The 16,831-nt window shown below is 41.0% G+C and overlaps 1 protein-coding gene across 2 annotated transcripts in view; it reads right to left on the bottom strand.

Moving 5' to 3' along the window:
- LOC119492957 (spermatid perinuclear RNA-binding protein-like) overlaps nt 1-16,811 on the bottom strand; it is an 86,506-nt gene extending 69,695 nt beyond the window's left edge. For both annotated transcript variants that reach the window (XM_037777877.1, XM_037777879.1), the window contains exon 1: nt 16,677-16,811. The gene's annotated coding sequence lies outside the window, so the exon portion shown is untranslated. The remainder of the gene's footprint in view (nt 1-16,676) is intronic.
- Nucleotides 16,812-16,831: the final 20 nt, after the last annotated feature.

The following is a 16,831-nucleotide window of genomic DNA, read 5'->3' on the forward strand; positions in this document are numbered from 1 at the left end:
GGAGAAAGTTTTACACATTCTCTTTTGGGTTGTGATCGCCCGCTGTGCTTATGTAACCCTTAACAAAACCCTGTCTGGATAAACACACAATCCACAGTCGTCGAGCTAAAACCAAAATGTTTCTTTCTACTGAATCACTGAAATGTTGGAGGCAAAAAGTTCCTTTATTCACCCACAGTGCTGTTCCCTATTAGAAAGACAATATTTGGTGGAAGATGCAAAACGCAGCATCCAAAAAAACATATAACCAAAGATGGGTTTTTACGTTGCCGGGAAAACTACAGTCCAACAACAAATCCTCCCTCTCTCCAATTCAAGGGACTGAGACACCAGACTTAGTACAAACTTTAACAACATTAACAGTGACCCCTTCCTGCACTAGTAGGCATTAACATACCATCCAACAAACAAATCCAACACTGATTCCACTCTTCAATCCCTCGAATTAATTCAAACATCTTTTTATCTTCTTAACTGATATTGCACAGATCCAAAGAATGAACTGTATCATGCCTTCAAGCTCCAGCAGTGTGTTTCCATACAGCCTGCAGTGTGTCACCATCTTGACAAACTGGCAGCAGATGGTTACAGTTTAGAGTCTTCTCCCACTCTCCAACAGCCTGTTTCAGCAGGAATCACATCGTATTGAGGAAGTTAAGATGCCATTTCATTGACTCTTTAAAGAGCAATTATTTAAGGCCACATCCACTCTAAGAAAAGCACATTTTTCTCTCCATTTGCATCATCGTTTTTTCATGCCCACTGATTGCAAAATGATGGGCCGATACCGATGTTCTGCTGTTGTTTATTTTCTTGTTATTTATTCCCCCTTTGGTGCCGAGGAAACAAAGAGATCATTATAAAACAATATCTGAACTGTCTTCACTCTTAAAGTCATTCAGCCCTTCATTCAGATTTTGAATGAGCACAAATTAATGTCACTTGAATACCTCTTCAATGAGAGGGATTAGTTTTTTAGTACTTACAACAAAAACATTTTCTGAAACATAAATTAAAAGTTATTAAATCAGCAGCTAACAAAACAACATTTAGCCGGCACAAAATTAACACAACACACAAACACCGGCCACTGCCATCGGTGAAGGTCATCTTATTTGCCGACAGGTCGATTGCAGTCAACGAGTCAAAAATTGTCCGACACCGATGTTCGGTCGATAAATCGATTCATCCCTACCCAGTAAACATGTGACGTCAGGAAGACGTTCAGATCGTGTCTGTATAACGTCCGTCAGTCCAGAACCACTTTTGGACGTCTGCTGATGTGCAACTCAGGTAGACATCAATAGCTGAACGTTCATAAGACGTCGCAAAAACTTTCATTCTGGCTCCTCAGTGGACGTCTTTTGGACGGTCAACAGAGATGTTAAATTGATGTCTTTTGGACGTGTCTTTGCTCAGTGGGTAGTGCCCTGAATTGGAGCTTTATTAATAACGGTCTCTAGAGTGGATAAATCTGAAAACACCGGTCTCACGTTTAAGTGTGAACGAGGAAAACGGGGCCTTTTTGTTCAGAAACCAACTTTCCGTTGCCTCTAATCCTCTCTGTGTGATCTAGGGCTGTCCTCGACCAAAGACATTCATAGTCGACTAACACTCATCTATTAGTTGATTTAATCGACAGATCTGCGAAACTGAGTTTCCCCACAAAGAATCACACAAAAGCACCACTTTAAGTCTGGTGTTAACCAGAGATGTGCTCAGACGTTTCTTGGGAATAAGTCATTCAGCATTAAATAATGACTAATCGACTAAAGAATCCTAGTCGACTGAGACCAAAACAAGCGATTAGTCGACTAAGAGGGAGCAGCCTTACTGTGATTAATCACTGTCTGTCCCACTCCTCCCCAGATGCTGGCTGTAATACACTATTTTATTTGGAGCATGGAGGATCATTCTTGACCTTGGGATCCTAACACATTTCTCTCAGCTCAAACCGTCACTGAGCTGTCAGCTGCTGAAGACGGCTGAATTATTTTGTTCCATGAACAATTTGTCAAGTGAACTGAAAGGAAAGGAAGAAAAAAGAGATTGAACTTGTATTGTTTAGGTGTTCAGTAAGGACTGACATCCATAGAGGTCTAGTGTATCACCAAATCTGATCACCAGGAGATCGCCTGGAAGTTTCCTACTTGTTCTTCTCTATATTGTAATAAGTTATAAGTCATTTCAGGTAAATATCACAACATTAAACCTGTTTTCAGTTTTAAAAGTACAAACGTAGGAAGATAGCAAGTATCATCCATCTTTTAAATGGTTTCGTCTCCAGTCTGATCTCGAGCTCACAGCTGACAGGAACGAGGTTTGTTTACATGATGTAACAGAAAGTGAATATTTAATAGGGCTGTGTATTGGAAAGAATCTGGCGATACAATATGAATCCTGATACGGAGGTTACCATTCAATATATTGAGATATATTGCAGTTTTTTAATCTCATTTTAGGAAAGCTGTTATAGTATAAATAAACACCACCATATACATCAAATCTGTGAAAAAAATGTTGACTTTTTTTATGTAATCAGAACAGTTGGATCTGCATTTGCATTTATCACAGTCTCTGTAACATCTGTTATTGCAGCTCTCCTTTGAGAAGACACATCTCTTTTCAAATGAAATAAAGTATTGAGTTCATCTTTGCATGTAAACTATTAATTAAAAATCAAGTGTTTTTGAGAATCTTTACAATATCACTAAACACAATATCGCAATATTCTATTTTTCAATATTTTCTTACAACCCTATTATTTGACGGATTCAGTGTGGACAGACAGCATCCCATGCTATCATAAGTAATAAGACACAACAAGGTCGATATTATTCATCATTACAATAAATTCTGTGTTATTATTAAAACATATAGATATCCCTACATGCATCTTTGGCTACGGCTACTAGGGGGCTCAGTGATCCCCTGAACCAACGCAGACTGCACCTGTACGGACATTTTTACGACAAGAGTTTTTGTGACCTAAAAACATTAGTGTGGACGCACATAGTTTTCACATGTAAAGAGCATTTTCTGATTTAGCTTAGTGTGGATGTAGTCTGGGCCAACTGAGCCAGGACAGCCCAAAAACACAGCATGATCACTGAGCAAACCCCCTCCTCAGTGTCAGACCCTGAACACACCATGAGCAGAAACAAAGAGAGTTGAGCTTTCATGTCTTCAGCTGAAGAGATAAAAGCTCAGACTCTGGCAGCTTTAGTGGGTCATGATGCAATTCCTGGAGTCCACTGAGCTCAGGTGAAGCAGCAGGAGAGTCTTTGTCTGACTCTGAAGCAGCACGGTCGACTAATGGCTTTCATTAGTGCGGCTCTGGATGCACAGCATTTTTCCTGCACTCCACCTCATCGCACTCACAGCTCACGTACCGCTGCACAGCACTCCGGCTACACCCAGAGTAAAACAAGAGACGGGGGGAGAACACATCACCTGGTCCTTTCACCTGCTCCATCACTACACATCATCTCCACCTGACCTGCACAGCTGACCTCAGACTGGACTTTCGATACATCCTTTCTACTCTCTCCACACTTGGAGTTGATGGTGTGACTCTCAAGAGGCTGTAGAACAGAAGCCTGAGAACAGCACATGATGTGAGATACCACTCAGACTAGGGCTGCAACTAACGCTTATTTTCATCGTCGATTAATCTGACAATTATCTTCTCGATTAATCCTTTGACCACCACAATCTAATCAGTTCACCCTCGAGTCCAACTGGACGTTTATGCCACATTTGTAGAAATTGCCTGCAGGCGTTCCAGAGATATCCTGGGACGTACGAATGGACGGACAACCTGAGAACATAATGCCTCCGGCCACGGCTGTCACCGGCACGGAGCCATACAAAAAAAAAAACAGTTAATTGCCTTGTGAGAGTGGAAAAGCTTCTGAAACAGAATTAACAACAACTAAAACTCTTCACTGACATCAGACGAGTGAAATCTTCTTTAGATCTGCTGCTCTTTAAACCAGAGTGACCCGACTATCTACTCTACATTAAGGGAGGCTCTGACACGTCCCCCTCTTTAAATCAGTAAATAATTGATAATGCATATTGCGAAATATCAAAGATAATTGTGAATAGAAGAAAATTCCTTGCCAGTTTCTTCTGTCTTGTTAGTATTGGTAGCAGACAATGTGATTATGAATAAAAGGCCAAAATGACTCAATGCATCAGCCGAACCTTGAAGTCCATTCTTTAAGCTTAAGAGACTTGCTGTCCTTCACCTGGAGGAGCTGGCTGAATGCTACCATAGCACAAACAAGAACATTTCACTCCCTGTGATTCTGCAGGTAAAGTGCTCTGCTTCTCTGTGGGGCTTTTTCAGCGAGCCTCAAACAAGCAGCACTCATCCTCCGCAGGCCGAGCCGAGCCGAGCCGAGCCGAGCGGCACTTAAAGATATGCGAAGGAGATCTTAAAAGGGAGCGACGGCGCCTGGTGCCGGGATTCGTTTCTGGGCCGACAACAATCAGGTGGGCCTGTTCGTCCCGAGCAGCATGACGACTGTAGAGCCAGACGGTGAGGCTCAGCATGCAGGAGAAACACACCCAACTGGAACTGGAACCGAGCTCACAGGTTTAACACCAGAAATAAAAAGATTCCTCTATTTATATCACAATCAAGGATGTTTAAAACTAACAGCGTGTTGTCTTCCTGCCTGCAGATACTCAGCAGGCAGTCAGATGTTACTTCCTGTGATCCAGATTGGTGGTAAATAACTGAAAAACTACAGTTAGACAGTTTCATCTGATTATTGTTGCTATTGGATGTTTTATTGGACTTTGAAGTAGAGCTGCACGACATATCGTTTCACCATTTACATTACAATGTGCGCATGAACAATAGTCCCATTGCAGGATATGCGATGTCGGCAAATTAACTAGGGTTGAATGATTTTGAAAAAATATCTAATTGCAGATATTTTGACTGATATTGCAATTGCAATATGATTTGCGATATTAGGGGGAATGATTGAAAAACATTAAAATCATTATGGTGTGATTTTTGCAGGGATCTGTAACCAAACAAAGAAGTCTTGTAGAATATGATGTGTATGCCGGGACATCTCCGCTGCACCACAATATTGAACTTAAAATGGTATTTTGACACAGATTTCACCTTTAACAGATACTGCTCCTGCGATGTGAAAATTGCAGTAGGCCATATTCCTATTTCGATAAAATTATGATTAATTGTGTATTCCTAAATCTAACTTAAACACGTCATGCTACAACTTCTTTGCTTCTAGATACAAAAGGAAAACTTTAAAATGTGGCCTACCAAAATGAAGGTGAATATTCTTGTATTTTGTTCGTATCGCAATATATATCACAGAGAATAAAACAAATATTGCGATGTCAGTTGTTTCCTACTTTGGACTTGAACCGGCCTCGACTCGACTGACTTCCTCGACTCACTAAACTGATCAGAAAGCAGCGAACAAAACTTTCAACGGCTCAAACTTAATAGACTATAGTGTGGGTGCACTGTCAGCACATAGTGAGTTACAAAGAGATGACCTGAGCTGCTGAATGTACTAATACATGTTCATGCATTATTAAAACAGGAGTGTGCATTAGAAGTGTGACTCGGTCATCTGTTGCTGCTGCTGACTCTTAAAGCTCCACTAATCCATATCTTTATATTACAAATCAATCAATGTGAAATGTGTAATGTGTAATGTGTCTATGCTGCGCAGAGTCACAGAGGATTATCACCAGTTCTGCAGTTCCTCTCAGCTCTACGAGCATTTTAGCATCTTACAGCTCATTGTTTTGGTTTACTGTTTTGGTTGAGTCTCACAGCTCTCATCAGCTTTGTTTTCAGCTCTGATAGACTCACTGTCCTCTACCTGCTCAGCAGCAAACAGCAGACAGACACAGGTAGAGACCAGCTGGTGATGAAAGTGGAACATCCAGCAGATAAAGAGACAGATACTTTTCTCAGGGGTTGGTTGAGACCAAAACCGGAACTAAAAGAGAGAATATTGGACTTACATACATTCATCGGGTGGACACAAACACAAAGACTCCGAATGAATGATCACATTGCTCTGCTGGTTGTGTGAATAACCAAGTGTTTGCCAAAACCATATCAACTTTAGAAGGAAATAATGTCAGCTTTATGTTACAGCTTCTTGCATTGACCCCAAGTGGCTAAAAAAAAAAAATCAATAATACAAGTTTAAGAATGAATGAAAATACATCCGTTGCTACAACCCTGCTCAACTTTTGACTCAACGCAACATCAGGAATAAATGACTGTTGTTGTGATAACCTTCAGACATGTAACATCCAGTTTCTCAGCATCAACGTTTTAGGCACTGGCGCCACTACTGACCCGATTAAGTGGATCAGATATCAGCCATGATGTAACCGACCCACCTTCAAAATGAATAATATAGTTTCTTCATCAACGTCATTATAAAATGCAGTGTTTATGTCATCATTTACATTCATGTAGTCACGCAACGTATGGTCACACAACATATGGTCACACAACGTATCGTCAGGCCACCACGTGTCACCTCTGGTTTCACACGGGACACGAACAGAGGTCTCGTGGGCAAAAATCTGGTAATTTTTTTCCACCAACCCTTCATACTTTCTGGTTTATATAACGTGGATTGAATATGCATTGATTTCGTTGGATGTATATGAATTACAGTGCGGTACTTTTCGTAGGTATTGCTACGAACGGTGTATGAGAACAGCCTGAGTAGTGCCACAGCTATCCTTAGCCTAAAAAAATAATGAATACAGTTATTTCAAAGAGTGTCTCGGGGTGAGGCGTTCAGATTATATTATATATTTGGGGTGAAAAGAGCACTGGTGTCAGATTGGTACTTGGTATTGGCAGATAGTATGGGATTGTATAAAGAAAAGGTTGGATCGGTGGTCTGTTACTCAGGGATGAGTGAGTGCAGCGTATGAAACAACTCGTTATCTCTTTCTGTGGGGATTCAGTCTGCTAATTAATTCAGTAAACATCCTGTACTCCAACTCCACTGATTCAAAAAACATCCAAAAAGATTTTTCTGTTTTTTTTTTAAGTACAGGAGGGAAAGCTTAAATAGAAATGTAGGTGTGTTGTGTGATCCCTCGACAGGTCTTTAAAGGTCACATATATCTTCTGAGCCGATGGCCCGGTGATGGAAGTCCACGAGGGGTTTGGTAAACGAGTCCCAACGCTGGCAGAAGCAGCCGACTGGCAGCTACCACAATTCAAACACCCAGAGTGCTGCAGGCTTTCTGTTTTCAGAGCACATCAAACAGCTCAGGAGAAGAGACGTCCTCCGGGGACTCTCAGGAAAAAAAAAACAGCGCGTCCCCGATGATGAGGTATTTATTTCAACCCGGGCAGAGTCAGAGAGAGATGGCTGGTTCAGATATCTTCTGCCATCATCGCGGCTCTGAAAGCAGGCTACTACTCTCTGAGCTCTCCAGACTCTTCTGCTGGCTGAAATAAGAGGAGACGGAGCTGACGGCAGCAGGAACCTCTCTGCTCAGGTTTCACTGTTTCACCTCAACAGACCCGCTCGGTTACAGCGAAGAGATGCAGGTACTAACGCACGAGAGGGAACCAGAGCTCGATGCTCCGTCCTGGCAACAGGAGGAGTAAACAATATGATGATGTAGCTATCACTAAATATTAATATCAATTCATAATTAATGTGGGTGCAATGTTAGATGGGGTCGATATTGTGCAGTTGTGTGGTCAGCTGCTAATGATGTTGACTACAGAAACATGAAAATGTTTGCACTTTACAGATGGTAACACATGCCAGAGTTTCTCTACCACTAGACGATTCATCTATAGGTTACCAACTATTAAATTAACCGCCAACTATTTTGATAATCGATTAATCGGTTTGAGCATCGTTTAAGAAAAAAGAAGTCTAAATTCTCTGATTGCAGCTTCTTAAATGTGAATATGTTCTGGTTTCTTTACTCCTCTATGACAGTAAACTGAATATCTTTGAGTTGTGGACACAACAAGACATTCAAGGACGTCATCTTGGGCTTTGAGAAACACTGATCGACGTTTTTCACCATTTTCTGACCTTGATAATAATGAACCGTCCAGTGTTGGTCATGTATGTTTTTTGTTATTTTTCCCTGATGATGGGCCTTGAGGCTAATTGGTTGTGGATGATGTGAATGAATGTGAAATTTCTATATGTTTGGAAAATGTGAATGTCATTAGCATAACACAAATATGATGTTGTATATAGTATGTATGTGATAAATGTAATGTACTTGATTTTGGACCCCAGGAAGACTAGCTGGTGCCATTGGTATCAGATAACGGGGATCCTTTTTAAATAAATAAACCATTAACTGATATCAAGAATTTTAACCGATTAACGCCAACGGCTAAACGGTTAAAATAAATATTAAAGATTAAATAAAAAGCTTAACAAAACTCAGAGGATTTGGCCATGCAGTGCATCATCCATTCATGTGGTCCAGTGACAACATGAGGGTCCTCCCTGAGCACAGATACACAAAATAAGACTGTAAACCTACAATGATTATTAGTTTTCTTTGACTGTTTTTGTAAAATATACATATTGTCATTGAACAGGTGTGGAGGGTCACTCTGCATTAGAGAGCATCAGTCTGGTTACCATGGAGAGTTTGACTTTCCCATGATCCTCTAACTGTGTTTTCAGAGGCAGAAAATATATGGAGAAACTCAGAATACATGTTTTCCATCATGAAACTTGGAAGAGAAACAACAGGGAGTATCAAACGGCCCGAGATATTCACTTAGTGGGGACAGCTCTGCCTACGAGTACGCTGTGTGATGCTGCTGAGAGGGCGAATCAAAAGGACGCCATCACAGCCGTCCGCGCACGGACCGCGGAGCCAGAAGTGATCCACAGCAGCCGGGGGGTTGATTTAAAAAAACTATGTGACAGTGGACATGTTGGAGAACGGCTGAGGGTGTAAGGAGGGTGTAGAAGTGTACAGCTTCACCAAGATGCTTCTACAACACGACAACAGAAGGAGCAGAACCACAAAAACAGACTCCTGATTACTGATTAGATGACCTCCACTGATCCGTCACAAGTTCTCAACAGGACAAATTACAACCCGCAGAGAAACATGACTAACTGTACACTTCATTATCAGTGTTTACCATTCATTACTGTGGCGGCCCGCTGTCTAATTTGTCCCACCACTTTCACAATGAATCAAACATACTTTACACTTGTTAACGGGTGGTCTGGCTGGCTGGCCTTCGCCCGGCTCATTTCCTCCGTGGCGGTGTGCCATGACAGGCTCTAGGTCGGCTTGGACAGGCCCGATACTTTGTTCACATTCTCAGGAGAAGGTCTCACGTACAGGTGTTGCATAATTGAATATTGTTCTGTTATCGTGGACACTCGAGGACCATTATCGTGGCCAACGAGTCTCGTTTACCATGCTTTGTGGGTGTGTGTCATCACCATTCATACAACCAATGTGTTTATGATTAAATTGATTACAAGAGCACAAAGTTCTTCATTTATCTAGCCTCTTAATTGTGCTCTCAAAGTGCTCCAGATTGATGCATTTAACTTTGAAATGTACAAAATGTTGGGGCACCCTGGTAGCTCACCTGTAGGTGGTCCTTAGTCTAAGAGTCCTTAGCAGCGGCCCTGGTTTCGTTCCCTCTCTAACCCCCCCTTTCCTGTCTATCTTTGGCTGTATTATCTAATAAAAGGCAATAAAGCCCCAAAAAATTATCAAGAAAAAAAAAAATTCTTCCAGGGGAGTACAATATTTTCTTGAATAATTGATAAATTGCTTGGTCTGAAACGCTCATCACAGCTTCCCAAAGCCCTACAGCACGTGACATCTTCAAATGTCTTGTTTTTTTTTCCCTTTCTTTTCAATACAAAATTGTCAACCTCATGGTGGCTCCAGAGGAGAAGTCTGAAGGATTGATTTAACCTCTGGGGAACATGAATATCTGTAGTAGGGATGCAACTTATGCTTATTTTCATTATCAATTGATCTGTTGAATAATCGATTCATCTTTTGGTCTATACAATCATGGCAGTAAATGCTGAAAATATGCAATTTACAGTTGATTAAAAAAAAATAGACAACCACAAAATGTTCCCATTTGAGAGGCTGGAACCAGAGAAGAATTTGGGCATTTTTTCGGACCCAAATCGATTAATTACTGATAAAAAATTGCCAATAATAATAATAATTGCAGCTCTAGTCTAGTACTAAATTTCTTGGTAATCCATTCAACAGTTGTTGAGATATTTCAATACAAAACAAAATGGCAGATCAACAGAGGAAAAGCCAGTGGTATTGATCCTCTGGGGAACATGAACCGATCCATCGAGTACATGTTGAGATATCTTACTGAATAAGTGAAATCAAAATAAAAAGTTACCTTGGTTAAAACTAATGTTATAAAATTGTTGTATGGGCTGACAAAGAGTCAATCAATGGAACACATTCATTTATTATCAGATATTATTTATCATTATATATTTTATAGTGATTGATAAACTATGAAGTTGGCAAGCAGCAGCCTGAGGGCAAAAATCTGGCCCTCCTCCAAAAGAAGTTGGCCTGTTTTCAGCCCAATTTAAAACTTTTGGGTCTATTTCATAAATGTGGAGTAACAATGAAGCCGATGCAACTCTACAATGAAGAATGGGCTTATATCTAAATTTAATAGCCTAATCAATACTGCAGAGAGGAATGCAAACCAATACTGTACCACATGCCAGATATAGATTATGCTGATGAAATTAAGTTCGTCGTCATTTGTTTCTAACCTCTCACAGCTGGTGAACATCTGTCGTCCTAGGACTTAAAATAATCAATCAATTAGCAAAAACACCCGTCGAGTCATTCGCTGTCAAAATAGATTAATCAAGTATTCAGAGTTATCTGAATTAGCATCAACTGCTCTGGACAGCACATAGTGAGATGTTATATTTCCCTTTGTTATCAATCGATGCCATCATATTTCTAGGTGTTTTATTCCTGTACTCATTAGCATTACCCCCCCGAAACATCCATGACTCAAATCAACAGTTTCTCCAGATTTAAAGCATCAAAGACGACAACATCATAATGCAACACAGAATAAAAGACGTCCTATAAACTGTCCAAACCATGGCCTGTCCCAAACTGACCTGACCGCAAACTAGGGCTGTGCGATGTGGCCAAAATATTCTATCTCAATATAGGTCATTACATATCTTGATACGATATATATCACGATGTAGCAGGTTTTCTGGTAATTCAATAAATAAATAGTCGATATGAAATCACCACATATACTTGACTAATGAAAAGTAGTGAGTATTTTCTTATTTGAAGGACTTGTGTGCAACATGAACAGAAATCATTGAGCCAAGCTTTAATAAAACTGACAAATGCCCCTTACTCTGTCATGCTAAATTACTGGGAAACATGTCTTAATTTAAATTGATGCACAAATATTTATAATTTTTCATTTCATAATGTTGCATTCACACCAAGAGCGAAGCAAATTTTTAAGTTAGAACGCCGGTGTCATTTGTGTTCATTCGCGCCGGAGAGGAAAAGGAGCTTGTCTCCATAGATAACAACAACTTTTCTTTCCACCATCAACCATGGAAGAAATAACCACTGTTTCTGGTTTGTACATGTTGATGAAGAAGTCCCAAATGTGTCTGAAAACCAAACGGCGTCGTGTCTGGGTTCATAACATCACCCGGCGGCGAGCTGTATTCACATACGTAGACTGTATCTAGCAAGACACATGTCGCTACTGAGGTATGAACCCAAAATAAACAGATTGTGCTGTGATTTAATATCAATAAACAGATCAGAATGATGCAGAAATAACTACATAATGATGCAGATTTGTAAAAAGTCTGAATTCATGCTTTGTCAGAGTGATTGGAGTTCGGATAGATCAGTGCTAGACTACGATAACATTGTAGCTTCTCCACCAACACTCAACATAACGTCATCCGGGCATAAATACGGCAGCGAAGTTGTCGTAAACGGATCAAAAGAATGCTGAAATAACTACATGATGATGCCGATTGGTCAGACCTCGTTAGTGTCTTTGCGGAGGATTTACTGTCAAGAAAACATTAGTGTATTTCTTACACTCCGGACAGGACAACTCTAATTGAAAACAAAATGTCACACACACATTTGATCCTCATTTACAAGAGCAGCTCCTGCATCCTCGTCAACACTGCCAGCTGCAGCCGGTCCCGAGGCGGCCGCCGACCAACATCAGGGCTCCAGTTACCGGTTCTATTTACATTCCTCTGGCTCAGAGGAGCCACCTGCTCCGGGTCGGGGGGCTGAAACCTGCACCGGTGAGTGTTTATCGGGTTCAAACAAATACAGACGCAGCTTTAAACGGACAGCAAGTACAGAGAGCTGCTGGTCATCCTTCAGGAGCAGGTGGAGGTGGGGGGGTCTTGATGGGACAGTCTCTTGAACCATGTTATCTATTTTCCAACCAACCTCCCCCATCAAGCTGTAAAACCTGAACAGGACAGCCTCTGTAGCTGCTGCATCCCCACAGCTTTCATTTAATCCTCATTCAACCCAAACTGTCACATAAACAGTGAGAAACATCACAACTGAGACTTAGCGAGGCGATATAACAATATCATTTTGACGTTTTTACTACCAGGGCTGATCAAATATTAGAGGGTTCCAGACCCTCTGAATCACTGAATAATCTTCATCTGTGAAAGATAGCACCAGAAAAGTGGCCACAAAAATGGCAGCGAGTGTGGAGGAGATTGACGCAGCTGTACAAGCTGTTGGAAGTCGACTTATTGAGACAGCGGCTGTGTTTGAAACCACATACTAACATACTATTCATACTGAGTATGACGTAACATTGAGTATATAGTGTGTTCCAACTGCATGTCATCCGGTATGGCCCAGATGGATACTAGATTAGCAAGCATTTGTGAGTATGAGCAAAGAGACGAAACTTCTGTGTTTTTTTGACAACAGCCGCTGCCGCCATTTTGGACTGAACACGCTTATTATATTTATAATATTTCTATTGTTCAACACGGCCATTTCGGTAGAATACGACAACAGAATAGAAATAATTTTGTTTTACTTTTGTACGGCACTTTTTAGGCGGACGTTTTACTGGCGTCCGGTAGTCGCTTTCAGTCCAAAATGGCGGAAGCGTAGTTCTGCTGCTGGGCGCTGATGTTGCAATGGAACGAACAATTGACTTTCATTTCTTGGAAATACTGTATTCGTTCTTTGGTATGAGACGTGAGCTTACTGGACGTACTCAACCGCCCAAAAAATGCATTGCGGCTCTTCAGACTATCCAATGGCGGACTGCGAGACGGACGGTTTAAATCAGAGGTGCCCAAACTTTTTCCCTTGGAGGGCCAAAACTGAAACTTAATGGTGGCCCACGGGCCAAAAGCAAACTGTATTTTGTTGTATTGTTAAGATGCAAAATGGTTCTAGGATCCCAAGTTCCCTTAATTTACTGACTTCCTACGCAAAGTGTCACTCTGCCCGCCGTGCTCAGATTATGAAAAATGATTATTATTAATTATTATTAATTACAGATACAACACCCTTTTTTCACCTATCAAAAAGCAAAGAAAGAAAACAAACAGCCAAACAAGAACTTTGCCTCAATAACACGTTCTTGTGTTATCTGAAACTGGTCATTTCAGACGCTGTCTGATCACAGAATAAATACACAAGACTACGGATATGACCAAATATTCAGAACCAGCTTTTGGTACTAGACACAGTCACATTTCAGTCAGCAGTAGTGAAGTATTGAGGTCTCTTCTTGTTTCATCCTGATTTAGTTCAAATTAACAACAAACAGACAGAAAGTCAAATCCATTTCACAGTGTCCTTTAGAGCTGAGTGATACACAAATATCATTTTGATATCATAATATGAAACTACAAATTTAGTTTTTTTGTAAAATCACTTCAGCATTCTTGTTCCTGGTTTGAAAGAATCGATGCAGATTGTTTTTAAAGGCTACCTTAATATAATACTCACAAATCAATATGTGCATTGAAATAGTTATTGGTCGCTGTAATCCATACTGGCTGTGAAATTCCTCCTTTTAGTTTGAATGCAATGGAAGAGATGGGGACAGAATTAACCGTCCCTTCTGCACCAAACTACATTGAAAAAAAGACTAATTTTACTAGATACCAAATTGATTAGACATCCCAGACTGCTGAAGCCTCAAATCAGCTTGAGATTCACTTTTTACAGTGTTGTCACATGAAGACGGGATCTCTACGTACAAATAGGCATCTGGATATTGAATTAAGACAGCGATCACTGGTCATCAATTCTGTGCAGACCTGGCTCATCTCGAACGAGCCTAATGGCATATACTTAATCTTTAATTTATGATGCAGTACATAAAGATGAAGTACGTAGTATGCAGCAGGGCTGCCCCCTCTTAGTCAATTAGTCGACTAATCAGTCATTTTGGTCTTAGTGCACTAAGATTTCTTCAGTTGATTAGTCATTTTTAATGGTTCCGTCATGCTGAATGACTTATTTCTAAGAAACTTAAGAGCATTCTCTGGTAAACACCAGATTTAAAGTGGTGCTTTTGAGTGATTCTTGAAAAGTTTTTACATTGATACAATATAATACTCAATATGTAATAACGGGATCTCTCTATGTACAAATAGGCATCTGGATATTGAATTAAAACAGATTTTAAACAATCTGAACCCATCATTTAATTGAAAAAAGATTCACTTCAATCAATGAAATTTAAGCTTATTTCTGGCATGTGAATGTGCTCTAAAAACACCACCAACCTGTACTGATGGGTCATATTAAGTTATTTTGACCAACCTGAAACTGGAGTCCTGGAAGGTAAAAGTATTGATAATGTAAAGTGGAAACCTACAAGCTAATATGTGATCAATGATGAGGGCCTAACTTCTGCCTACAAACAAACAGGTGCACTTAAAGGTCCCATATCGTGCTCATTTTCAGGTTCATACTATATTTTGTGTTTGTATTAGAACATGTTTACATGCTGTAATGTTCAAAAAAACACTTTATTTTCCTCATACTATCTGCCTGAATATACCTGTATTCACCCTCTGTCTGAAACGCTCCGTTTTAGGGCATTTCAACGGAATTGCAATGGAATTGCGTTGCTAGGCAACAGTTTGGGTCCATGTTTACTTTCTGTCAGCTGATGTCATTCACATACACTGCAACAGGAAATAAACTGGGACACATTTAGAATATTTACGTTTAAAACCGCGTAATGGTCTAAATGTTGTATATTTGTGACATCACAAATGGACAGAAATCCTAACGGCTTGTTTCAAATGCACAATTTCTGAATACGGGCTGTGTGTGTATTTTTCCGTATATTGAGCGTTTTGATAGTTTAACAGTATTTATATATCACTTAAAGGGACTATTTGTAACTTTTTAAGCGTATAAATGTAGCGGGTCGGCACACATGCGCGCTCGCATATGCGTGTTCGCGTGTGGCCGCTGCCTCTCCTCCTCTGCCTGCCTGCCTTCGCTCAGAGAGCGCGCGCGTTCTCAGCTTGCTCCACCTCTAGACGTGAACGCGCGCTCACTCCACACTGCAGAAGAGTTAGTTTAGCTCTGAGAATATCTAGTGAATGTTCAGTGGACGTTTGTGCAGAAATAACTGCTGCAGCTCCTCCAGACCAACAGAGGTTTCCCGTGTCTTGTGAAGTGACGGAGCTCCTCAGCTAGTAACGTTATCGTCTCGTTACCGACCGGGTGCCGGTGTCTCCTCTGCTCTCTCCGGCTGCGGGCGGAGAGAGCAGGGAGACACGCTGCAGAGCCCCGCTGCATCAGCCTGCGCTGAGGCAGGAAAAGCCAACACTAAGATCAGATCTAAATCATGTTCATGGAGAGACCTTGGTCTGGTCAGCTAACATTACTGCCAAGCAGCTGAAATATAGAGTGATATTGTGCTTTTAGCTGACGTGTGTCTCCTCACTGTTTTGAGCGATGCTCGTTCAGGTATATGTAGAGCGAGGTCAAGCGCGAGCAACAGGACGCTGACTTTCGTTGACTTAACGGACACAGGTGTCGCTGTTAACAAGCATTTATGAAAGTTACAAATAGTCCCTTTAAACCTGCTTTATAATATAAAAGACATGAAAATCTCACTTTTTACAATATGGGACCTTTAAAATAAAGACGATGGAAGCTTTAGTTTTAGTAACAGGTAATTCACCTGAGTTACCTGAGTCACCTGAGTCACCCGAGTTACCTGAGTTACCTGAGTCACCTGAGTCACCTGAGTCACCTGAGTTACCTGTATCAGCAGCTTTAGTCTGAGAAAGAATTACGTTTTGTTTTATTTCCCTTTAAACGTTAAAACGCCAGGTTAGGACGGTGAGCGAGCTCCATGTGCCGGGTGAGAGTTAACGTTCAACTGACCGTTAGGAGCCGTTAGAAAAACTAACTGACAGCCGTTAGGAGCCGTTAGAAAAACTAACTGCCGTTTAACCAGACTTCAGTTTAAAAACCCCACATTTAACCAAACAGGTGAAACTGAGCTAAAGGAGGGATGAAGTGAACCGAGCCGTGCGGGACAGACACGCGGCAGCAGCTCGCCCGTTCATCCGCCTCTTCCTCCGGACACTTACCGTCACCGACAGCCCGTTAAACCACCGGGAGGAGAGGGGAGGAGAGTCAGCGCGTCCAAACTAAACCACTTAGTTGTTCTTCTTGTTTTCCGTCACAGAGATTAAGTCCAGTTCAGTGTCAGTTAGGATCCGGACTCACAACGTGGAGTGGAAGA

Source organism: Sebastes umbrosus, chromosome 8 (genome assembly GCF_015220745.1).
Source record: "Sebastes umbrosus isolate fSebUmb1 chromosome 8, fSebUmb1.pri, whole genome shotgun sequence".
NCBI lineage: Eukaryota > Metazoa > Chordata > Actinopteri > Perciformes > Sebastidae > Sebastes > Sebastes umbrosus.